Source organism: Myotis brandtii, unplaced genomic scaffold (assembly GCF_000412655.1).
Source record: "Myotis brandtii unplaced genomic scaffold, ASM41265v1 scaffold1299, whole genome shotgun sequence".
NCBI classification, from domain to species: Eukaryota; Metazoa; Chordata; class Mammalia; order Chiroptera; family Vespertilionidae; genus Myotis; species Myotis brandtii.
Window position 1 is genome coordinate 37,473 of NW_005354591.1, and position 27,315 is coordinate 64,787.

Consider the following 27,315-nt stretch of genomic DNA (forward strand, 5'->3'; position numbering starts at 1 on the left):
AGGTAAGCTACACCTGGATTTCTTACCCACAGACACTGTGAGATAGTAAAAATGTACTGTTCTAAGTCACTAAATTATGAAGTAATTTGTTACACACCAGTAGATAACTAATACAAAAGGTGTATAGAGAAGTAGGAAAAACAAAGAATTGGCTGAAAATTAATCCTTAAATACATTGAATAATTTTTGTAAGTATAATTCTATTTCTTTACTTTTTTAAACATCTACATGGTTGAATGACACTATTTTCTATTGTTTATTAAATGCATAATTCCATTTTTATTATAAGGCATGTGATATATCATTCTCTTGAATTTTTGAGATTTTGGTCTGATATGTCTGCTTAATGTTCAGGTATCAATGAAAGCAAACTTCCAGACCTAAAAGCAGAGGATGAAAAACAAACATTTCATCTTTGATATGTTCTAAATCTTTAATTCCTTATTCATGACAGGAATACTAAGACAATGTAGCACTTTGTAATGGCTGCAATTATCCAATAGCATCTTTACAATATACAGATTTATCAAATCTCTCAAAATTCACATTATTTCAAACTCCCAAGTATCTAATCCATAAATATTTTCCGCTTTGTATTTTAGCCAACCAATTAATATTGCACAAAACTTGTTTTGTATATGCAGTAATGTTTATAAAAACATCTACAGAAGAGAAATATACCATATTTTTTATGTTATGGTCAATGAAATTAATAATTATCCTGGAAATTTGAACTTCATAAGTAAAAGAAAATCCAGGAATAATGACAGATTTATAAATATAGCTCTTCAATCTATCATTTACCTGCTTTATGTAATGCAATTCTCTAAACTCTGTGTGAATACTAGTAGATTCTCATCCATTACATCAGATATACTGATTAGATTGCCTTGAGGAATGAGCAGTCTTTATGGGATTATAAATATTTATCTTCTAGCTTTTAATATTACTGTAATGCTCTAACTTATGCATGCCATGTGCTCATAGATCTTTGTAAATTATCCTTGACACTTGATTTATGAAATAATGAACACAGACTTTACAGAGTATTTTGTAATAACAGAGATATACACACATATTGTTTTGTATTCAAGTCTGTAATTTCTCTTTTGCTACAAAATAATACAGGCAAATATGGGTTTATAATAGAGAATATGAAAAATGTATTTTAAAAGTTAAACTACTAATTGTGTAAGCTATGAGAACTCTGAACAGCAGTTTATTTTCTACGTAACTATGGCAAAAAATAAGCAGCAATTTCAGAAAATGAGAACTTCAGCATTTTGAGCAACCAGCTGGAACAAGAAAATATAGACTTGTATTTAGAATATGCCTTGATTAATCAGTTAAAAGTGGTAAAATGAAATAGGATCCTTAATAAATCTTTGTGAAAATTATTAACAAGTGGGACAAACATCTATTCTAATTATGTGATTTCTTTAGAGGACTGAAGCTGGTATATTTGGTTTAGCAATTATCTACTGAAAACACATCATCATTTTAGTTTAAGTTAGACTTGCTATACTCAGTTGCATTATAAACTAGCATCCTGAGTCTTGAACATAGTTTCAGAAGATATTTCATGTTGGAACCATATCATTATAGTTATCTTGCAACATCAATTCAGAGTTTTAGATCTTGGGCAAGCTAATTCACCAAATAACTTGAACTAGATCAACTGACTCTTGCACCATTTCAGGTGATTTTAGTTTGGAAGGAAGAGATCATTCATACCTGTCCCCACATGTGTACACACATGAATACACATACCCATACATATGCTATAAACTCACAAGCCACACATGCACACACAGGTAAGCACACATACACAAACCACACATCCCACACACCACACACACAAAAAACAGGAGCAGATGCCTGAAATCTCAACACAGATTGCTTTGGAGCCCAAGGCCCAGCCCAGGGCAGCATATACTAGTAGTAGCTGTAGGTATCAAATTGGAGAAGCTCAGACCGTTCTAGGACCAACTCTGCATTTCTCAGGCTACACCACCATATGAAGAAATGAGATTACTCATCTGTTCAGTGCTGCTTAAAGAAATAACTATAAGGCTTTTCTTTCCTTGAAACAAATTCAAGTCCACACCTTGGTTGGGGAAGAGAAAAATAGTCAATCAGTTCTCTAGCCTTCCAGGATTCTATAAAATCTCAATTACTCTCTTTATAGCACTAATATTATCTAAATAATCGTACAGGCTTGGGTTACAATATTTTTTACTTCTTTACTTTTGACTCACTAATCTGTCCTGAAATCTGTATCTCATATCAGTGACAGCTAAAAAAATTATTGCTGATGTTCCTCAGATATGTATCCCTCGTGTTGACCTCTATCCTAAAAAAGCTCTATGTTTCTACCAATTTTCTAGAACTATCCATCTGCAAGTACCATAAGAACAAAAAGGCTAAAACCAAATATATCACCTTGTTCTCCTACTCCTGCTTTTTCCAAACCTCCCTCCACTTCTATCTTGTCTATATATGAGCATTTTCACAATTGCAAAATCTGAATCTTTACAGTTTTTGAATCTATAGTTTCTTTTCCAGCTTCACTGACAGTCTATTTAGATGTCTGCCTGTATTACTTGTTTTCTCACCTATTTAATTGCTTCATAAATGGTCTCCTTTCTTCATACCAGCCCCTTATGCTTATCCTCCACATTAAAAGACAGAATCATTTATCTCAAATAGAGATCAGAACATGTCGTCCTTCTGCTTGGAAAAGTCTTCCATTGTTCATCATTATTTTTAGAATAAATTAAGTACAATAGCAATTTATTTTATGATCTTGTTCCTCTGGCCCCCAAACACATCTTGCCACATAAAACAGTTTCTAATTCCTGCATATAACGTGTGTTCTCACAGAGTCCTGGATTCACACATAGCACTCCATTGCCTGCTTCACCACTTCCCTCCCTTTTGGGGTGAAAACTCAGACCTTGAGGACTCAGAAATTATTCTAATGATCCACTTTCCTCCTGGGCAATCAGAGGTGCATTCATTTGCCTTTTAGGTCTTGAGAAACATAATTTTATAGACCCAGAAGCTGTCTCTCTCTCTCTCTCTCTCTCTCTCTCTATATATATATATATATATATATATATCCGCTTCTCATGGGTTCCTTCTCACATACAGAATTCAGTGAAAGGCTATGAGAGAGAGAGAGAGAGAAAGCGAGCAAAACATTGATTTCTTGTTCCACTTATTTATGAATTAATTGTTTGCTCCCTGCATGTGCCCTGACCAGGGATTAAACCTGCAAACTTGGTGTATTGGGATGACACTGTGACCAACTGAGCTACCTGGCCAGGGCTGTATTGCTTTTTTTAAAAAAAATCTATACATATATTTTTATTGATTTCAGAGAGGAAGGGAGAGAGAGAGATAGAAACATCAGTGTTGAGAGAGAATCACTGATTGGCTGCCTCCTGCATGTCCCACACTGGGGATCGAACCTGCAGCCCAGGCATATGTCCTGACCGGGAATCAAACCCATGACCTCATGGTTCACAGGTTGACGCTCAACCACTGAGCCATGATGGCCAGGCTGTATTGCTTTTTAATTAGCCTTCTCTCTCTGTGCTTTTCTTAAAAACATTTTTTTTTCTTCTGAAGCCTCCATTTGAGTGGAGAAAGTGGGGAAAATAAGTGTTACTAAAGAAAGGGAATCCTCTAGCTTCATAGATGATACCGCTTCTCATGGGTTCCTTCTCACATACAGAATTTAGTGAAAGGCTATGCACCCTCATGTCTCTCAACCTTGTGAAATTTTGAATCTTGTCTTTCTGGAGGGACAAAGGAGTCTGTCACACAGCAGCACTGTTTTTGTCTTTTCACAAACTTCTGTTTGTGTTTATTTGTGTGAGAGCTTACCTACCTATTCAAGCCTTAAAAGGAGATGAAGGCATCAACATGCCTGACACTGGTTTATGGAATTTAAAGTGACAACTACTTCTTTTAATACAAAATATGATTTCAAAGCCAACAATGATGCTGTTGTTACATGTGTATCCAAGCACCAGGGAAATAATAAGTGTTTTGATGGTGAAAAACAAACTTCTTCCAATAATACCAGTTATAAATAGAAAAAATGTCTGAAAAATAAATTAGAATGACACACACACAAAAACACCTGTTAAAATGGGGGCAGTATATAAAGGCTTTATCTGAATATCTGTAACATGCTAAAGATATAATTATTTATTGTCCAGTGTTTCTTGAAAATACCTTTGTAGCTGCCTCTGGCCAAAGGAACATTAAAATGGGGGTGAGGTCTCAATTATAGGCAATGGCATTGTCATTTTTCTATGTAAAAGCATTAGGATATCTTTACGTTAGTAGGCAGCTTCAGAAAGGGAGCAATGACTTGCGGTTAAGAGTTCAGAATTCAGAGTAAAATATATCTGGTTTTAACTTCAAATTCAATATAAAACCCAATCTCTGGTTTGCTAATCATAGTCAAAGCATTTGTGCCAGTGGAACTGCCCTGTAGCTGTGGGATTCTCAGCACATTTAATCTTTGTAGAGTCAGTTGCTCTACAGGGCTTGCCTTCCCCCAAGGGGGAACATGTTTCCCACATTATTTGAAGTAGGCTTCAGCTTCCTTTGATGTATGCCTCCACTCTGCTATGCAGTCAATAACCCATCGACCTAGACAGTCCTATCAAGTTAATGCATCATGGAGCACATTTTATTTTGTCTGGCCAGCGTGGCTCAGTGGTTGAGCATTGACCTTTGAACCAGGAGGTCACAGTCTGATTCCTGGTCAGGGCACATACTGGGGTTGTGGGCTCGATCTTCAGTGGAGGACATGCTTCATGCAGCCAATCAATGATTCTCTCTCATTGATATTTCTATCTCTCTCTCTGAAATCAATAAAAATATATTTAACAAAATTTAAAAACAGATGATACGGCAATCCCACTTCTGGTTACGTATTTTTAAAAAATTAAAATCAGGGTCTCAAAGAGATATTAGTACCCCCCCCCTCGCTCATTTCAGCACTACTCACAATATCCAAGACATGAAAAAAAACCTAACTGTCCATCAATAGATGAATAGATTTTTAAAAGGTGGTTTCTACATACAATGGAATATTACTCAGCCGTTAAAAAGAAAGAATCCTGCAATATGTGAAAACCTATAGAAACCTGGAGGACATTATGCTAAGTGAAATAAGCCAGTGACAGAAAGACAAATACTACATGATTCCACTTGAAGTATCTAAAATAGTCAAACTCATAGAAATAAAGAATAGAATTGTGTATGCCAGGGACCGGGAGAGGAAGCAATGGGGAGCTGCTAACCACCAGGTATAAAATTTTAGGTATGCAAGTTGAATAAATTCTAAAAATCTGATATAGAAGACTGTGCCTCTAAATAACAATGCGTATTGTATATCTATAAAACTATTAAGTGGGCACATCTCATGGTAAGTGCTCTTATCAAACAAAATTAAAAAATTGAGCCAATAAAAAATTAAAATGTTGCATATACGAAAGTTAACATGACAGTTTAAAAGGCCTCTGTCTCTAGGAATCAGGTCTTCCCAGAGAATCAAGGAGGAGCTGGGGTGTTTGAAAAAAAAAGTCTCATTGTTATGATTGGAACAGGAGCAGTAGAGGAATGCAAGTCCAGTAAAAGCAGACAGGCCCCAGGAGGAAGTGAGATTCCCTTGGAAAAAATGTTGACATTATAGAGAACAGACAAGAGTGCGACGAAGTGGAAAATGAGAACTTGGACATCTATAGACACAGAAAACAAAGGAAAAAATGAGCTATAATTTATTGCGTAGTCCTACCCTCTCACACTCAAATATTTGTTTCAACCTACAAGTTATTTTTACGACTGTAGATGTCCTCTGATTTTCTACAGAAAATCCTTAGCATCGCATCGCACTCAAGGCCTTCTCCAACCCGAATTGAGCCTGTTCTCCGAATCATATTGTCCCATTTATTCACACATTCACTTATTCAATAGCATTTATTTAAAACTTACCAGCTACATAAGAAACAATGTTAACAGGACATATCCAGTCTCCCACAATATAGATTTACTATCTTAAAGAAAAGACTAATATTGCACACAATTTCCCACGTTTGTTTTTAGTTGGAACTTTAATGAGAATAAGGGAGACACACAACTGCTCTGAGGTCCTATAACAAAGGGACTTCAGTCTTCAAGGTCAAAGAAGTGTGCCCTGAGGAAATGAGGGTTGTTAAAGACTTAACTCTACAGCCTTAACTGGTTCGGCCTATGGACTGAAGGGTCCCAGGTTCGATTCCGGCCAAGAGCATGTACCTTGGTTGTGGGCACATCCCCAGTAGGAGGTGTGCAGGAGGCAGCTAATCAATGTTTCTCTCTCATCGATGTTTCTAACTCTCTATCCCTCTCCCTTCCTCTCTGTAAAAAATCAATAATATATATATATATATTTTTAAAGAAAGACTTAATTCTACAGATGAGTTGGTATTAGCTTGGAAGATATAGAGATGGCGACTTTGGAGGCAGAGGGAGCCAGACTGTTACAAGCAAAAGGGAAAAGCACCTGAAAAGGTCTTAAGATAATCAAGAGCAGGCACAGTCCACTTAAAGATGTAAACTGTTCTTATTTTTGTGCAATTAGAGCCCAAGAGAATCCTCAAGGATTGCCAAGTCAGGACTGAAGTGAACAAGAGGAAGCCGAGTCATCATAGCCATGCAGAGCTGAGTGAAAGATGATGAGCTATGAGACCATGTGGGTTCTGAAGCAGAGGAAGTCAGCACAGGCGGTGATGTAAACTGTAAAGCACATTACGGAGCTCAGATTGTCAGTGGAAATAAGAGATGAGGCTGGAATTTTCAACAGGGGCCAGATCATGTAGGTGTGGGGGCATTTAAGTCTTGTGGTCTTCACTGAGAGCAACTGGAAATCATTTAAGGTGGGAAGGACAGGCTCATACTTGCATTTTTAAATAGATCAGCATGGCTACAAAGTGAAGAAATGGTGGCCAGAGACAAGTGTGGATGAGAAAAGAACAGGTGGAGATTGCTGATCTCATTCACCATCCCCTGAATGTGCCTCTATCAACCTCTTTTCTATCTGATTGTATCAACATTCTGTAGTCCTTCATGACACAGCCAAAATGCTTCTCCTTCATAAACCTAACCATCAATTAAACTCAAGAGAAATCATCTTATCCTCCAGGGGTTAATTATGTTCACTTGATCCATTTATACTTAGAACATTTTTGTTATTTTACTTTTTTTTGTTATTAACTCCCATCCCCCAGCCCACTTCCCCTCTGGCAACCATCAGCTTGTTCTCTGTATCTATGGGTCTGTTTCTGTTATATTTTATTTATTCATTTTGTTTTGTGGTGTTTTTGTTTGTTTGTTTTTAGAAATGTTGCACTTAGAACATTTTTGTGCCACTTTGTCATACTTCAGATAATTTACCTGAATTCTGTTTTAGCTGCAAGGATTTTTATCAGACTCAATATTTTTGAGGATATTTATTATATCTTAAACATAATATATCTTAAATATAATAAATGTGTATTCATTTTTGTGTATCCTTCTAGCATTTAGGATAGTATCTTACAAACAGCAGATGGAAATATTTTACATTGTAATTATCTATCACAAAAGAATCCTTAATGCATGATTTTGAAGGAGGTCAGGGCACTTAACAGAAAAATCCAGATGGGGAATTTAGCAGAGAACCAGAACTGATTTCTGCATGGATTGTTCCATTACTCCCTTGCTGGGCTGCCAATATCACCTGATCCACACAGCAAGACCTGCTTTCTAGAGATTCCATCAATTAATGTTTACATCTCTGATTAAGAAATAAAAGCAACCTTTAAAATGTGTTACTGCCAGTGTTAATAAATGCTGTTTCTATGGGTGACGGATGTAATTAATACAATCCATTAGGAGAAAAGGAATATAAATAATTGCTTTGTGAAATGGAAAATGCTAATTGCTGGAGACAATTGAGGAAAATCACTGTGCTTGGAGAGGCAGCTCCAAACTATATAATTGCTCAGTGCTCACCCTTTGTGTCTTTACAGCAGTGACAACCAGTGATTTCTTGTTAGTCCATAGTTATATTTGTACCACACACCAGCTGCTTTTAAATATGATAATTAAATAGTTCAATTTACCATTCCACACCTTTTAAAGAAACCATCATAACTCGACTTAAAGAGAGTAAAGATGATAATCTGAAAAATTTATGTTTGAGGTTGTGCTATGTAGTTACTGAGAACAATCTCTTGATACTACAAACAAAGAATATCTTACTTCCTTTAACTACCTCTCGGAAAGGCAGTCTCCTTAAGTACTTGTGTCTTTTCCTTCAAACTAATTTTTTTTATTATTTTTAATCCTCACCTGAGGATATTTTTCCATTGACTTTTAGAGAGAGAGAAAGACAGAAATATCGATGTGAGAGAAACACATTGATTGGCTGCCTCCTGCACAAGTCCTGACCAGGGCCCAGGGAGGAGCCTGAAACCGAGGTATATGCCCTTGAGCAGAATTGAACCCGGGACCCTTTGGTCCCCAGTCCAACGCTCTATCCCCTGAGCCAAACGGGCTAGGACCAAGCTATTTTATCTGACACCAAACAAAGGTTTCACATTTCTAAATAGAGTACAACATCTCTCTAGGTTTGTTGTCAAGTTTCCAATCCTGTGGGTGTCTCCCAGGCAACAGAATTTTAGAAGGACTAAACATAGTATATAAAAAACAGATGGAAATTGAGATGTTGTTCAAGTGAACAGTGGAAATGGAAACCAGAAAAATGACAGGTCTTGCATGATGCTTGTAACCCAATAGTACTGCAAGAATCAAGTAGTGGAAATTGATAGCTGATATACTGCCTGTAATAGGCAGAGCTAGAAGTAGGTTGTGGGGCTGACTGGCTTAACAGATGGGGTAGGCAGAATAACACCCCTCCCCCTCAAATATAGCCTCATCCTAACACAACCTGTAAATGTGTTAGGTGACACACCCTAACTGGTTTGGCTCAGTGGATAGAGCATTGGCCCACAGACTGAAGGGTCCCAGGTTCGATTCTGGAGAAGGGCACGTACCTTGGTTGAGGGCTCATCACCAGTGGGCGGTGTGCAGGAGGCAGCTGATCAATGTTCCTCTCTCATTGACATTTCTAACTCTCTATCCCTTTCCCTTCCTCTCTGTAAAATCAGTAAAATATCTATTTTTTTAAATGAAAAAAATGTTAGGATACATGAAAAAGGGAAATGAAGGTTGTTAATCAACTGATTTGAAAATTAGAAGATTATCCTGGATTATCTAGATGCACCCATTAGGGTCCTTAAATGTGGAAGAAGGAGGCAGAAGAATCAGGAGTAGCTGTGATTGCAAATAGTCAGAGAGAAAGGCCACACTGCTGACTTTAAAGATGAAGGAAGGGGGTCCAAGAGGTAAGGAAGAATGGTGGCCTCATAGAAGCTGGAAGAAGTATGACAATGAATTCTCCTCCAGAAACTCCAGAGAGAAATACAGCCTTGCTGGGACTTTAAATTTAGTCCAGTCAGACCCAGTTTGAGCTTCTGACCATTAAGATAAGATAACAAATTTTCATTGTTTCAAGCCACTAAGTTTATGGTAATTTGCTGCAGCAATGGGAAACGAATTAACTGGCATTGTCTGTCTTTTCTTCACTGTTATGGGGCTTGGTGTCCAAGGGAATTCTCAGGATTAAAATATGTGGGTGTGGGGTAAAGGGAGTCAATGGGGAGAAAAGGGGGACAACTGTAAATAAAGATAAAGTAAAAAAAAACTCAGCTCAAAAAAATAAAATACAATATGCAGAAAGAAGACGGGTGACTATATCTATGCAGAACCAGGTGGGAATGATAGTAAGAGGTCCAGGCGTCTCTAACCAAGTGGGGGCCAATACATGCAGTGGTTTGGGCTGACACAAAAATATGGGACAGGAGTGGTCCATATATATCAATATACCCCCTCTTCACAATCCTCTCCCCAAATAGAGCGAGGCCCATATTTCCCCGACCCATCTGGATGGAAGGACCTAACACTTGCAAGTGAGTATCTGAGGCCAAAGGACATTTCTCATTACTGTTCCCTCCCAGCCATCCCCTTTCTGGATACCAAACACTGTCAATAGCTGGGACCTCTTGATATTCTAGCATTTCCTCTATGTCATCTTGTCCTGAGGACGGAGGCAGGTTGCCCTGGCACAAGGTACAAATTGGGGTCTCAATGAGTTAAGCACAGCCTGAAGTTATGAACCCTGAAGTGGATCTGCAGGATCCATTCCAATGTAGAAGCCAAAGTCTGCAGGCAAGGTACTGAGACACTCCATAGGCTATATGTCTCCAGGTAGGATCCTCCATCCTCAGTCTTAGACAAATTGTCTATATATGTTGGGGCAAAGCCAGGCCACACATCCCACTTAGAATGTCTCCCTATAATAGAGATGAAAACGGAAGTGGAAGGACATATGTTATTTGACACAACATCATACATTATTATGGAAAGTTCTGGATGAAGAAAAAGGTAGATCAGTCATTGTATGGTAAGAGGTGTAATGGTAGAATTACTCTTCTATCATGTAAATATTGCTACTTCATTAGGCTACGTTCAGGGGGTAGTCCCTGATAGTGGTGGGCATGCGTATAAAAGGTGTAGGTTCTAGCCATATAAAAACAGGACACAAACAAGTGTTTTAAATTAGATAGATGGGTGCTTGGAAAAGCAGATCTTATTCACCACACACACACACACACACACACACACACACACACAAATGTGTTCACACTGACTATGGGTGTAACTATGGGAAATGGCAAAATCAGGGATTTGGTCTCTACAGACCTGTGGGTCACCCAGGTTTGTGAACCAGATCCAGGCTTGTGTACTGGACTACTAAAATTCTATTTATATACCATTCAATGTTTTGAATAGAGAAAAATAGACGGCCAAGATGCTATGCATTGGGGGTTAAAATGAGGTAGTTGTTTTTTAGATTTTTGTTTTGTTTTAATCATTTGCCATTCATATCTAGAGGCTCAGGGAGAGTTGAATCAAATCCGATGTTGCCTATGTCCTCTCCAAATCATGAGTTTCCAGGGGAACTATACACCTGAAATACATAAAGAGTGAGAAGCAAATCCAACTCTTATTCTTAGCTGAGTTTCCTGTAGAAGCAAGAAAGACTTTCTTTAAGACTATTACAACAGAAGACAAAGATTGAACTGAACTCTACTGAAATAAAAAGCAGGAGTGGTGAGCTAGTAGAACAGTACTGGAGGATGTTGGCGAAGTAGGTGGTCAATGAGAGTAGGCCATATATGTTTGCTAATTCACTGAAGTTCCTACCCTCTCACAGCGACTAGGAGATAGGGGCAATACCTCCTTTGATGATTACATTTGAAAGGGACGGCTCCTAGAGCCCAGAAAGACATTCCTGGCTTATAAAACTGGCAGGAGGCTGAGAGATTTATGTATCAAAGGGACAGAGAAATAATCCTATATAATAAAAGGCTAATATGCAAATAGATGGAACAGTGGAACAACCGAACAACTGAAACAACTGAACCGAACAACTGGTCGCTATGACGTGCACTGACCACCAGGGGGGCATGTGCAGGACATGGAGGGTATAGGCCGTGGTGGGATGGTGGAGCAGGTGAGTGGAAGCGCCAGACCAAGGCGGGGAGCCTGTCGCTGTCATCAGAGCGAGCCTCTGGTGGTTACTGAAAATTCTTTGCTCTGGCGCATCATGGTCCTGCCCGGCACTCACACCTGCTGCTGGCGCTGGCCCCACTTGCACCCACTGCCAGCACTGGTCCCGCTCACACCTGTAGCTGGAACCGGAGCCACCACTCGCACCCGCTGCCAGTGTCTGGCAATGGTCCTGATTGCTTGGTGCCATCAGTGGGTGCCAGCGGCTGCCAGCCCTGATCGCCCCTGAGGGCTTCTCCCCCCCCCCCTGCTCCTGAGGGGCAATCGGGGAAGAAGCCGCCACTCTCACCCACTGATGGTGCTGACCCTGCTCACACCTGCTGCTGGCGCCGGCCCCAATCGCTCCATGCCATCAGCGGGTGGGAGCAGTGGTGGGAACGGGGCTGCCAGCACACACAGGGGACCAGGGGACGTGGAGCAAGGGGCCAGGCGGGGGCACGGAGGATGGGCTGAGATCCACTCCTGTGCCTACCGCAGCCTCGAGGCCCACAGTTCCTTTCAAGGTGCACAAATTTGTGCACTGGGCCCCTAGTTTACTAAAGTAAGTGTCCTAAGAAAAGGGAGATTAGGGGCCAAGAGTCAGGAAGAACCTGTACAAAGTTTAGTCAAGTGAGCAGAGAAGTAAGGCCTTCCTGGTAATGATATTCAGGATGAAGTTAAAAGTAACTGAATGCACATGATCCAATGAGTTAACAGTAAAATGATGTGTATTTCGTATTTATTTTCTTTTAAGTAAGCATAGCGTATTTTGAGCAAAATGACACAGACTTCCTCAGCCCTTGTGAGCATTTGTGAAGTGTTAATTAAATAGGTTGAAAGCCTCTTCAATAAATCAGATTTCTATTCTTTTTCATTTCTAAAATTAGAGATTTAATATCAAAGTCAGCCAAAGGAGGTATATATTATGGAAATTGAGAATGTATAATCCAGTGCCTGACACCTGGGTTAAAATATTTTGTACTTTTGAAGATAAATCCTCTTTATTCACTTATAAGCTGATATATGAATATATTATTGGGATACCTTCAATATTAATCTGCTTTATATAGCCTCAGGCACCCTGAGAAGAGTATCAAAATAACTACTTATTATTTAAAAGGGTTAACATGATTTGAGTCTCAAAATATTTCCTCTTTATGCTCTGTGAAATTCCCTTTCTTGAAATGTGTCGAAGCTGAACTTAATGCTAATTGTGGGTAGGAATGGCCACCCATTTTCAGCCATTCAACAGGAATATGTAGATGAATTGGATGTGCTGGCAAAATCAGATAGGAAAATGCAGACACCATGGCAATTAGGTATTTAAGTAAAGGGAAAATATGCAAATGACCTAGTTTTAAACACTAGAAAACTTTATTAAAATTCTGCTTTTGAATTTAAGAATCTGTTCATTATTTCTTTCATAGTAAAAGTGTAAATGAGTTTTTTCTGTAATTATGTTCATAATAATTGCTTTAAAATATACTAAACAACAGCACAACAATAGCCAACATTTAGTATGGAGAGTGATATATTTTGTGTTCATCAACAACTTCATTCTCTGGGCATGTGATTATTGACAATTTTTAAAATCTTTCTCAACCTCAGGGTCTCACCTGTAAAATAAGGATAAATGGTACCTGCTCTACTATTATCACAGAAATCCTTCTCAGGAGAATTAGTGGAGGTGGTATTATATTTGAAAATAATTTTTGAATTTCAAAGTAATGAAGAACTTTCCTGTATTCATCAGTTACCGGGTAACATGTGAAACACACTTGAATTATATCTAACTTGATTTTGCTGTGAAACTAGCCTAGGTGAAATCCAGGGTCTATGTAGGTTAGATGGACTTCAATTCTAATTCAAACCTACAGGAAATTGAGAGTGCCTTCTAGGACCTCTGCTTACTTTTTGCAGGTTATCTGCTTCTCACTCCCATTTCTGCCTGTGCTTTCCCTGTTCCTCATGGAATAGCCCGGATGTGAAATAAATCCTCTTTCATTGTTTTCCATAAACAAAATGACAAAAAACAAGGAAACATGCACAAAAAACCTTTTAGATAGATTTTACAGAAGATTTTTGAGTCCCACAGTTTAAATAATATATTAAACATTTCTTTATATATTAATAATATATTTTAAATAATATATTAGCTTTGCTGCCACTGAAGGTTTCTTCCTGCCTTTCATTTCTTATACCCAAGCATCTAACCATCTTGCTACTGTTCCTTCTTCTTTTCTATCTGTCCTTTCCTCTCAGTAGCCACTAACAATAGGAAGAAACAAATACACAATTTCTATCTTCTTCCCTTATAGAGAAGCTTAAATTTTATTTTTATTGCTTTGGCTATAGTTGATATACAGCCTTTAGGGTCTTTCTGACGTTTCAACCAGCATTTGGCTCTTCCCTCCCCCGCCCAAAAAAATGCTCTTGTGCTAATTTGCTATAATTAAAAGGTTGTTTCACCTTTCTGCCCAATAAACAACTGTAATAGTTAAAACAGTTTTTGAAACATGTTAACAAATATCTTGTCTCTAATACAAATAATGAATTATAGTGTCATTTTAGATACTTTTAGATTGATCAGGAGTTCAGAGCTCTCTTAGTGTCCAATGTGAGATGACTGTCTGGGGGTCAGTTGAATATGTGTAAATTGTTCATTTCTATCACCCTGTTATACAATTCTCGGCCTTATAGAGTCTTTCCTTGGTATAGCTGGAGATCTTACCCAGGACAGTCATTTTCTAGTAGAAGGAATTCTGAAATGGTTTATTAAGTTATATATAAGACTTGTAAGGCAAGAACTTTCTCTGTCTTATTTTCTCTTCTATTCTCAGGGCCAAGCTCCGTGCCCAGCACTGAGTAAGAATTCAATAAAAAATATGTCAAATGGTCATAGAATGAACAAACAAAATATTAAAAAGTGAAATGTAGAAGCAGAAATATAGAGTTTTATCAGTAGCCATTATGTCAATGACCCCTTTGGGGAGTTTTGACCTTCGCCCCTCTGCTAATATTGTTTGACATTCATTTTGCAAGAGTTTCTTAATGTAATGTTGTATCCAATTGCCGCATCCACTCAATTCCTTTTTGCCATTCTCTTTTATTTTTCCTATTGCTTTGTTTCACCTTTTCTCTTGTGAAGCAAATGTCAGAAATGTTGATTCCACCCACTGGAAGAATGCAAGGGCCTCCTTGAACGCAGATGAATCATCAGAGGGCCTCTAATGAACAAGTGCCTTGCTGTTTCATCCCAGTAACCATTGACATTAGTGAGGGTACGTGCTGGTACAAACCGTGTAGGTACAAACCTTGCCATGTGACAAGGTACAAGCCAGCCTGCAAGACCACCTCACTCTGCTCTTTCTATGGATTTATGCTTGACTGCAGATTCTGCATGAAAATATGCCAATTCTAATGGGTTTTTATTCAAATTTTCAGCTAACATAGTCAGAATATTTGTTTTTGATAGATTTACAATAAAAACAACACAAGCAGAGCGATGAGAAAAAATACTTTCAGATCAAAGGAAAAAAGGGGTTCATGAAACAAGGTCATCTAATAGCTCATCATTCTGATTTTTGACAGCATAAGCACATACAGTGTAATTATCAAGAAGTGGAATCAGTTGTTTTGTAAAGAAACCATATATTTGGATGGGAAATTATGCATGTTTTTATATGGTAATGATCTTCACAAATTGTTTTCTTGTGTGCGTGTGTGTGATAGTTATCTCCGGTCCAACAATTCTGTTGATTATCTGAGATCCTTCTTCTCTTCACAATGTCATTGTCAAGGTGATCAAGACTGTATAGCTTTGCAATTATTGATCTTAGATGAGATATGTCTATGTGGATTTGTGTTTGCTGCTAAAGAGAAAAAGAAAAAAGTTATTGCTAGGGAACAGTGGGCAATTGGTGGGGAAAGAGAGATGGTGAAGATGGTTAGTATAGTAGACAACTGGGAGGTGGGCTGTGAAGAGTCTAGCAAAAGCATTCAATAACTTTTTATGTTAGATGATCCCTGGTTATCTGACTTGTCCCTAAGCAGTAACCAATTCCCTGGTATCCAGGGTCAGTAAAAGAAATTGTGCCAAAAAGAGAAAATACTTGAGAACATTAGAGCCCTAATGTAAATATATTTCTATTGCAGTCACTTACACAAATATAAATCAGATCCCCCAAATAGCAAATTGAAGAAGTGTGAAAAATGTGTCCCAGGGAGTGAAAAATTGTCTAGGCAATTAAGCTTTTTGCAGTTGTTATTTGAATTTGTAGCAAATGACATCTTTTGACACCTCAAATCCCAGTGGGTAAGACTGAATCTGTACAAATATGCATTATTTTTCTAACACTTTTTTTCTAAATAAAGTTAATAAAACTTACGTTAGAATTTCATTTAGATTCTGGTAGGAGTAACTCTCTGGAGTGTTATTTTAAAAATACCCTTAAATGTGTCAAGATGAAGATTTATAGAACTAGACAGTAAAAATCTAAGTGAATAATTCATATTTCCAGTTAATTGCTTTGTAAAATGGGATTGAATCAATTATTATATGGATAAATAATTACACTCTTTTGTAATAATTGGGAGGTACCATTTTATATTTGTTAAAAACATGAGAGAAAAAGTCAGGATTTGAACTCAGTTTCATGTGTCTGAGCCTGGACATATTGCACAGTCTTTCTATGTCTCAGTTCTCTCAACTGTAAAATGAAGATTAATAATAATACTTATTTTTACTGTCTTTGAAAAGGAAAATCTAATAAAGAGCATTCCTTTCACCACCTAAGTTCTATACCAGGAATATTCAACTGGTGTACCACAGAACTTTTAAAACATGCAATACCCCACTATTTAGTCAGGGGCACTGACCTCTTTTCCCTTAGACTGTCAAATTAAAAAATGATAACAGGCAACACAATAGCTACCCAGTGTGAATGAATGAAAATTATACTTATTTTTTGTCAGATAGGCAAAAAATATATTTTTGGTATGCCGCAGAATTTTAGAACTGTAATTAGTTTTTGTGTGCCATGAGGTGAAAAAGGTTAAACATCGCTGTTCTACACAAATTGAAATAAGACAAAATAGTCAGCAGAGAACGCAGATACAAGGTAAGAGCCTAAATGGAACTGTTCAGGCCTGTCCACTTAAACTAGACCTTGAAACAGGGTTGCGGAGTGAAAATTAAGTCTGCAGAGGAGTCTCACAAGAATCACTTCACCCTATTGATTCATAAAGAGACAAAACATCTAAATCAGATCTCCTGTTCAGGAATTCTGAAATACAAGCTCCAAACATATGAGTACATGGATTAGTAGCTGTAGCCTAATGACCTTTCAGATTATGATCACTCAGGATTATGTCTAGTACCTTGAGGAGTCTCCCAGCTTCTGAGGTCAAGTGACTAAACCCCTCAATCCCAAGCACTCTGCTATGGGTATTCTCCCGGGACTGCTGGTAGCAGTATATTTTTCACCCCCAGACACTTTGGAATGGATCAGAATAGAGCATTCATCAGATCTGTCCCCATCACAAATCATGTCAAAAGTATACTTTCCATATGCAAGGAGATTAAATAAAAGCATTAATGAATAATCGATTAGGTGAAAAATTGCATTAATGGATAATAAGACATTGCATAGTCCTCCAACTATAACATCCCAACAACATAGAGAAAGCCTGTATTTAAATATAAATCCCAACCCAAGATCAAATACTCAAGCTGAAGTTAATTCCAAAAATTAAATGCCTGGATTCAGACTGAATTTCCTGGATTTTCCAAGAAAGCAAAGATTTCAGGTCTCCCATATTGTGGTTAGAACACATGCTGTACTTCTTGGTTTAGAGAAACATGACCACTATGCACAGAGATGCAACAGGTGTTTACAGCTGTGTCCCTGGCCAGACCTCATTCTCTGGGAGCTCTTTGGGACCTGTGATACATGGAGTCTCTTAGTCTTGAATAATTTGAATAAAAGCAATTCAGGAACATTCTTCACACCTCTCTTTCCCCAGCCAGTTAAAGTAATTGTGTACAGACACATGGAGCCAAAACGGGATCAGAAATACAGTGTCAAGATTAGTCCTAGTGAAGTAGGACTTCCAGGCACGGCTGGATCGCAGCATCCCTGTCTTTGACTGTGGTCACCATGAGGCCCTGTTCCACCCAGTTAGCTGATACTGTTATTGAAGTAACACTGTGCTAACAATCATATACTGGTCAAAAATTAATGTGTAAATCTATGAAACTTGTTTGTTTTGTTTCTAACAGGTTGAAAATAATGTATTTTATTACATTATGTAACAGGTATTACATTATGTATGTAACAGGTATTTGAAAACTTTTTTTCAGCATGTTTACTTGCTTTTTAGAATTTTGCCTTGAGGAAATTCTATCTTTAAATTTCTCATTTATTTTAAACTGGTTTTATCTGTTTCATGAATTATTTTAAAACTGAAAATATTAAAATAACCTACAATTAGTTATGTAAATGCTAAATATTTCATATGGTCTTATAGAACCATTAAAATGTAAAAAAGACAATATCTTTTTCCTATTTTTTTTTTTTTTAGGAAATGTTGGTTTTATTGAGGTGCCACTAAAAAAGACAATTTCTATAAAACTTTCTTTAAATGTCCAAAAATTAAATAGCATATTTTAAAATTCTGATGATGTTTATAATATATAGCTAAGTGAGAAAAACATGTTATCATATTGTATGTATAGCTTGACTTCTCTAAAAAATACCACACATATATGCATGCATCATGTTCATACATGAGGCCTGAAAAATACCACATATAAATAGAAAAATATCTAAAAGTATATACATCAAATTATTAATAATTATTGGTTGGGTAGGTAGGATTACATATGTATATATTTTTCTCCTGATTTTTCTGTAATGATTTTATTATGAGAAAAATAATACAACATATAATATAAAAAAATAAAAATTAGAACTGTCATTTTAAATATATTTTCTTAATTGCTTTATAATTTCAAATTTATCAGACAATTATGACTATCGCATTTGTGCTTGTAATCATTTCATAATTTTTGAACCCATATTTTAATTATGTAAGTACTACAGAAAAGGTATAGTATGATAGAATTTTAAAATTTTTGTTCTTATGAGGTGACAGTATATATAGATATAGATATATTAAATATATGTGTATGTATATATTAAAGGGAATTAAGTATAAATTTTACAAGACAAAAATGTTAGAAAAAATATCTTCCTGAAAAACTAGTAGGGTTTTCTATAGTCTATCTCAATTTCCATTATACCCCCATGTCATCAATATGCAAATGATCAGTGTCCAAGGATAACCATTTTTTACTATTTGATTGTTTCACTGAATTTTTACCCAGGGATCTACATCTACTACACAAATGTGAAGGGCAAAGTAGAGTTTAGGACATTGCATGAGATTCTTCAGCCCTGTGGATCATGCTGGACCATGTTTATGCCAAATGCCTCTTCTCTAATTGATGTGTGCTGGCATTGTATAAACTGATTCCCGGGCTGTGTGTGTGTGTGTGTGTGTGTGTGTGTGTGTGTGTTGATGACTTGATGAGTAGCAAGAGATTGTATAGCAGTCCAGTCACCTTCATTCACCTCATTCTGCCTCATGACTCTCACATGTTTGTGAGATGATAAGCCACATTTGGATAAATTACTAAAGTTATCAAGGGCTAGCAAAGGAGCAGGCTGGAGTTCGTGGCCCGGCATGGCCATTGACCTGTATTGTCGCCAAGGACTGCTGCCCGACCTGGCTTTTCTGCTGATCTGAATGCTCAGACTTTACTACTTTACATTTCCCCTTTCTTTTTAAAAATTCACTTGTATAATCTGATCTGAATTTTTTTTTTTACATGTTGAGTATTTCTATTCTATTTAATCCTCTTATAGAGTATCTGTCCTTGGATGAAATGAAGTTACTGGTCCTGGCAGGCCTAGGTACAAGATTCGGATGTCTTAAAATTGTACAACTGTAAAAAACAGGAAAGTCAGTAAAAATTCAATCTTGGAACTTTATCTATTCATTCTTTCATTTATTCATTTAGTAAAAAAAAAAATGAGTGCCTACACTGCCACGTCCTGTCTAGATGTTGCAGATCAAATAGGAAATAACACAGATAATCTCTCTGCCCTCATGAAGGTGAGTAGGATATGCTGAAAATCCATAAACAAGTGACTATATAAAAGGGTGTCATGTGACGATAAATGCCATGAAGAAAACTAATGCAGGAAAAGTGGGTAGAGATTGATGGATGCTCAGAGAAAGCCCCCAACCTGGAAGGATATATGAATAAAAAGAGAGAGAGCCAAACAAAAACTCTAGAAGAGATTCCCTGGTGGATGGAAACAGAAGTGCCAAGGCCCTGAAGCAGAAAGGAACTCAGCATGTGTATGCATCTGAAAAGCAAGAAGATGTCCAGGGTGGCTGGCGGGGAGTAAGTAAGGGCTGAGCAGTAGGAAATGAGGGTGGATCTATGGAACTGCAAGCCATGGGAAGGATTTGGGGTTTTTAATTGAGTGTGAAAGGAAGACACCGAGAGAGGGGTTTTGAGCTGGGTCTTGACTTAATCTGAGCTATGTTCTTAAAGGAGAACTCTAGTTGCTGAGTGGAAGGTATGGTATTAGCAGGGAAGCATGTAGGCAGGTGATACATAAGGAGGTGACTACAGTTGGCCAGATAAGAAATGATAGTGGCTGGGACCAGAGTGGCAGCATGGGGCTGAGAAGTGCCTGCAGAGGTGATCTAAGAGGGAAAGGATGAAATTGTTGGAGCCTGGGAGTTTTAGCTTCAGGAAAAGAGTTACTGGTTATGTCATTCACTGAGATGGAAGCAGCAGAATAGCTGGCTTACATGACTGTTAATGAAATAACAAATATAAAAGCTATTGAAATTCTGTGGGGTTATTCAGTCACAATATGATTGATATATATTTAGGGGAAGGCAACAGAAATTCAACGCTGATCTATTTTTTAATCCTATAAACCCATTATCTACACTGCTGACAAGTAAAAAGCTCTGGCATATGACTCATTTATTTGTGAAATCCTTTCTTCACACACACAGATGGTGTTTGTGGAGGCTGTGCTGGGGGACAGCCTTTTGGAGGAGTAGGGGCTGCAAAGTCATATGCAACTATCTCACCTGTGGGGGAGAATGTGAACAGGCTTGTGTTTATAGCCCTGCCAAAGTCAAAGCCAAATCACAAGCCTTTTACTGTCCTTTTCTCTGGTCTAACATTTCATAAGTTTTCTGTTGCCTTTTTCTTCTCTATAGCTTTATGTAAGTGTAGTCATAGCAACAAGATAGTCTTTGCTTAGGAGAAACAGTTTGGAAAAAACTGAATTATAAATCAACATCATTAGCAATATAGCTCTTTTCACGTGGTTCTTGTGAACCCAGAAAATATTAAGAAGTCATGCTTTTATTGAGCTTTCGAGACATAGGGCCCATTTGGTCTAAGGCAGCAGGGTCAGTAAAGTTTTATGTAAGAACCAGACAGTAAATATTTTAGGTTTTGAGGGCCATAGAGTCCCTATCATAACTACTCAATTCTGCCCTTGTAGCATGATACAGTTATAGACAATGTGAGCAAATGGATATGGCTGTGTTCCAATAAATCTTTATTTACAAAAACAGGCAACAATTGAATTTAGTCAATGGACCATAGGTTGCCAACTCTTGATCGAATGGGTTCCTTCCTCCGCTTTCTAAGATAGTTTGCAAAGTATGTTCATTGTACTATCCACAGCAGAATTCCTGGGCTCCACCTCAGACCTACTAATTGGAATTCCTCTGCTTCTGAATTTGTAACAAGCTCTTATCCCCCAAACAATGCCCAGTCAAATGTGCATTCAAATACTGAGGTGTATCAAGCCACCATGAAAGTTTTCCTCAATAGAGTGGTGTACAAATTACCACAAAGCCTCCCACATTCTGAAATTGATATTCATCTAATATAAGTAAGGAACCATATGAGCAGCCTGAATAGTATTTTTTAAAAGGAGGAAGAAATTTGCCAACATTTTAAAGTCAGAAAATTTAACTTGAAAATATGGATTTCCGGCTCCTCTTCTAAGTCATACAATCTGGCAACACGGAGCCAACATTCTTGCATAGCAAATATCTGCTAGCGTTGAGTCATGAGCACCCGATTCAGAGAAACCACACATGCTCAGATTTAGACCGCTCTCCCCAACTCTCCTGACCATCTCTTATATGTCCCACTTCATCCATTTCATTTACAGGTCTGCCTTGTGAGGTCATTGTATTATACAACCGCTGATTTAATAGATACACTCTCAGTATTTATCATTCACAGTTCATCACTGGCTGATTTATCCATCTCTCTTATACCGGAACAGGAGGACATATGCCACAAGCTCTATGTATGAACATTTTTAGGCTGCCCATTTTAATAGAATGCAAAAGTAAAGACCATTCTGTTTCTTACTGCAGTACCTATAACTTTGCTGTCTCTTTGAGGAATGACAGAAGGGACCCTGAACAACAACAACAAAAAATGGCAAAAAAATGTATTTTTAATAATTGTTCAGTGAGACAGAAAGCATCAAGCTGCAATCTTGGTTTGATAAACTGAAGTCTGTTCCAGCACCGGTATTTAAAGGGAGAATGTGTTCCATGGTAGGCTGCTCCCTTGTGTTTCAGATGATGCTTGGAAGAGGGGATGGAGACAGTGTGTGATGGAAACATAAGCATTACTGGCTCGCCAAAGCAAACGTGGCTCCTCACCTTTTGTGCTTGCTGACAACTCTGACTGGTTGACATTTCCTTTTATCCCATGCCCTCTCACTTTCTCCACTCTACTCTGAGCCCCTGGTGGGAGGAGTGGGAGGTATGGAAGAAAGGGGAGAGATCACGCAAAGATAGAGCACATTTCTAAGAAAGATATTTCTACCAGAGATTTAATGTTAAAAAGGAAAAAAAAAAGCACTTCAAAAGTGTTTATTGCTATCTTTTGTAAGAGGAAAGGCATTTTACATTTCCTTATAATTGTTTGATTATTTTTTATAAATGTACTACTGATACCAGGAAAGCATGACTCATGGTTATGCTAGAAGACAATGGGTCAGATAAACAGATTTCAATGCCAGCTGCATCACTTCTCAGCTTTATTCTGAGTGGTTACTTCATTTTTCCAAGTGTCAGTTCTCTCAACTGAAAAAAAAAATGGAAAGAAAATACTTTCTGCCTCATACAAGTGTTATGAGGATTAAATCCACGTGAAGGACTTAATAATGGGCCAATCATTTAGTAAACAAAAATGATATTTCTTTCTAATTATTATTTTTATCTGTAAAATGTGGACAATAATGGAATCTAGCTCAATAAGTTATTATGAGGATTTAATCAGACCATCCTCATGGGACATTTATCAGAGAGCCTTACATATGGAGAGTCCTTGATAGATGCCACTTGTTACTAAAATTTATTACTACAACAATTACTGTTCATAATAAGAGCTACAGTTATTTGGAAAAAGAAATGAATTATGGGAGAGATTACTAATGGTTATCACATTTTCCAACTACAATCCGAATTTATGCCATATAAGAGCCGTCTTGCACATGGTATTGCCTTGGTGTTCTTGGCAAGATGGAGAATAATGTATGAGAAGGAAAACAGGCTTTGGAGTCAGGCTGACCTGAGTCTAATCCCCAACCCTCTACTAATAACTAGTAAGTTGGGTGACATCAGGTTTGTCACATTCGAGCTTGAGTTTGTCATCTCTGGGCCATAGAAACCACTTAAATTAGGGTAAAAAACAGTTCAGCCAGGTTTTTCTAAGATTCAATGATGAGTATGTTCTTGATATGAAGGGTTGGCAACTTTCCCTGGGTTTCCAACACTGCTTTGCTGTGCACGTGTGTTCCTGTTCATGTTTGTATGTAGAAGAGACTGTATAGACTACTTCTATCATCTAACACAGTGGTTCCCCCTTGGGGCAGCTTCCTCCCAGGGGACATTTGGCAATTTCTAGGGACATCTTTTTATTGTAATATATTTTAAATAATATATTAGCTTTGCTGCCACTGAAGGTTTCTTCCTGCCTTTCATTTCTTATACCCAAGCATCTAACCATCTTGCTACTGTTCCTTCTTCTTTTCTATCTGTCCTTTCCTCTCAGTAGCCACTAACAATAGGAAGAAACAAATACACAATTTCTATCTTCTTCCCTTATAGAGAAGCTTAAATTTTATTTTTATTGCTTTGGCTATAGTTGATATACAGCGTTTAGGGTCTCACCTTGTATCCAGGTGAATTATTCTGACATTTATCAACCAGCATTTGGCTCTTCCCTCCCCCGCCCAAAAAAAATGCTCTTGTGCTAATTTGCTATAATTAAAAGGTTGTTTCACCTTTCTGCCCAATAAACAACTGTAATAGTTAAAACAGTTTTTGAAACATGTTAACAAATATCTTGTCTTTAATACAAATAATGAATTATAGTGTCATTTTAGATACTTTTAGATTGATCAGGAGTTCAGAGCTCTCTTAGTGTCCAATGTGAGATGACTGTCTGGGGGTCAGTTGAATATGTGTAAATTGTTCATTTCTATCACCCTGTTATACAATTCTCGGCCTTGTAGAGTCTTTCCTTGGTATAGCTGGAGATCTTACCCAGGACAGTCATTTTCTAGTAGAAGGAATTCTGAAATGGTTTATTAAGTTATATATAAGACTTGTAAGGCAAGAACTTTCTCTGTCTTATTTTCTCTTCTATTCTCAGGGCCAAGCTCCGTGCCCAGCACTGAGTAAGAATTCAATAAAAAATATGTCAAATGGTCATAGAATGAACAAACAAAATATTAAAAAGTGAAATGTAGAAGCAGAAATATAGAGTTTTATCAGTAGCCATTATGTCAATGACCCCTTTGGGGAGTTTTGACCTTCGCCCCTCTGCTAATATTGTTTGACATTCATTTTGCAAGAGTTTCTTAATGTAATGTTGTATCCAATTGCCGCATCCACTCAATTCCTTTTTGCCAGTCTCTTTTATTTTTCCTATTGCTTTGTTTCACCTTTTCTCTTGTGAAGCAAATGTCAGAAATGTTGATTCCACCCACTGGAAGAATGCAAGGGCCTCCTTGAACGCAGATGAATCATCAGAGGGCCTCTAATGAACAAGTGCCTTGCTGTTTCATCCCAGTAACCATTGACATTAGTGAGGGTACGTGCTGGTACAAACCGTGCAGGTACAAACCTTGCCATGTGACAAGGTACAAGCCAGCCTGCAAGACCACCTCACTCTGCTCTTTCTATGGATTTATGCTTGACTGCAGATTCTGCATGAAAATATGCCAATTCTAATGGGTTTTTATTCAAATTTTCAGCTAACATAGTCAGAATATTTGTTTTTGATAGATTTACAATAAAAACAACACAAGCAGAGCGATGAGAAAAAATACTTTCAGATCAAAGGAAAAAGGGGTTCATGAAACAAGGTCATCTAATAGCTCATCATTCTGATTTTTGACAGCATAAGCACATACAGTGTAATTATCAAGAAGTGGAATCAGTTGTTTTGTAAAGAAACCATATATTTTGATGGGAAATTATGCATGTTTTTATATGGTAATGATCTTCACAAATTGTTTTCTTGTGTGCGTGTGTGTGATAGTTATCTCCGGTCCAACAATTCTGTTGATTATCTGAGATCCTTCTTCTCTTCACAATGTCATTGTCAAGGTGATCAAGACTGTATAGCTTTGCAATTATTGATCTTAGATGAGATGTGTCTATGTGGATTTGTGTTTGCTGCTAAAGAGAAAAAGAAAAAAGTTATTGCTAGGGAACAGTGGGCAATTGGTGGGGAAAGAGAGATGGTGAAGATGGTTAGTATAGTAGACAACTGGGAGGTGGGCTGTGAAGAGTCTAGCAAAAGCATTCAATAACTTTTTATGTTAGATGATCCCTGGTTATCTGACTTGTCCCTAAGCAGTAACCAATTCCCTGGTATCCAGGGTCAGTAAAAGAAATTGTGCCAAAAAGAGAAAATACTTGAGAACATTAGAGCCCTAATGTAAATATATTTCTATTGCAGTCACTTACACAAATATAAATCAGATCCCCCAAATAGCAAATTGAAGAAGTGTGAAAAATGTGTCCCAGGGAGTGAAAAATTGTCTAGGCAATTAAGCTTTTTGCAGTTGTTATTTGAATTTGTAGCAAATGACATCTTTTGACACCTCAAATCCCAGTGGGTAAGACTGAATCTGTACAAATATGCATTATTTTTCTAACACTTTTTTTCTAAATAAAGTTAATAAAACTTACGTTAGAATTTCATTTAGATTCTGGTAGGAGTAACTCTCTGGAGTGTTATTTTAAAAATACCCTTAAATGTGTCAAGATGAAGATTTATAGAACTAGACAGTAAAAATCTAAGTGAATAATTCATATTTCCAGTTAATTGCTTTGTAAAATGGGATTGAATCAATTATTATATGGATAAATAATTACACTCTTTTGTAATAATTGGGAGGTACCATTTTATATTTGTTAAAAACATGAGAGAAAAAGTCAGGATTTGAACTCAGTTTCATGTGTCTGAGCCTGGACATATTGCACAGTCTTTCTATGTCTCAGTTCTCTCAACTGTAAAATGAAGATTAATAATAATACTTATTTTTACTGTCTTTGAAAAGGAAAATCTAATAAAGAGCATTCCTTTCACCACCTAAGTTCTATACCAGGAATATTCAACTGGTGTACCACAGAACTTTTAAAACATGCAATACCCCACTATTTAGTCAGGGGCACTGACCTCTTTTCCCTTAGACTGTCAAATTAAAAAATGATAACAGGCAACACAATAGCTACCCAGTGTGAATGAATGAAAATTATACTTATTTTTTGTCAGATAGGCAAAAAATATATTTTTGGTATGCCGCAGAATTTTAGAACTGTAATTAGTTTTTGTGTGCCATGAGGTGAAAAAGGTTAAACATCGCTGTTCTACACAAATTGAAATAAGACAAAATAGTCAGCAGAGAACGCAGATACAAGGTAAGAGCCTAAATGGAACTGTTCAGGCCTGTCCACTTAAACTAGACCTTGAAACAGGGTTGCGGAGTGAAAATTAAGTCTGCAGAGGAGTCTCACAAGAATCACTTCACCCTATTGATTCATAAAGAGACAAAACATCTAAATCAGATCTCCTGTTCAGGAATTCTGAAATACAAGCTCCAAACATATGAGTACATGGATTAGTAGCTGTAGCCTAATGACCTTTCAGATTATGATCACTCAGGATTATGTCTAGTACCTTGAGGAGTCTCCCAGCTTCTGAGGTCAAGTGACTAAACCCCTCAATCCCAAGCACTCTGCTATGGGTATTCTCCCGGGACTGCTGGTAGCAGTATATTTTTCACCCCTAGACACTTTGGAATGGATCAGAATAGAGCATTCATCAGATCTGTCCCCATCACAAATCATGTCAAAAGTATACTTTCCATATGCAAGGAGATTAAATAAAAGCATTAATGAATAATCGATTAGGTGAAAAATTGCATTAATGGATAATAAGACATTGCATAGTCC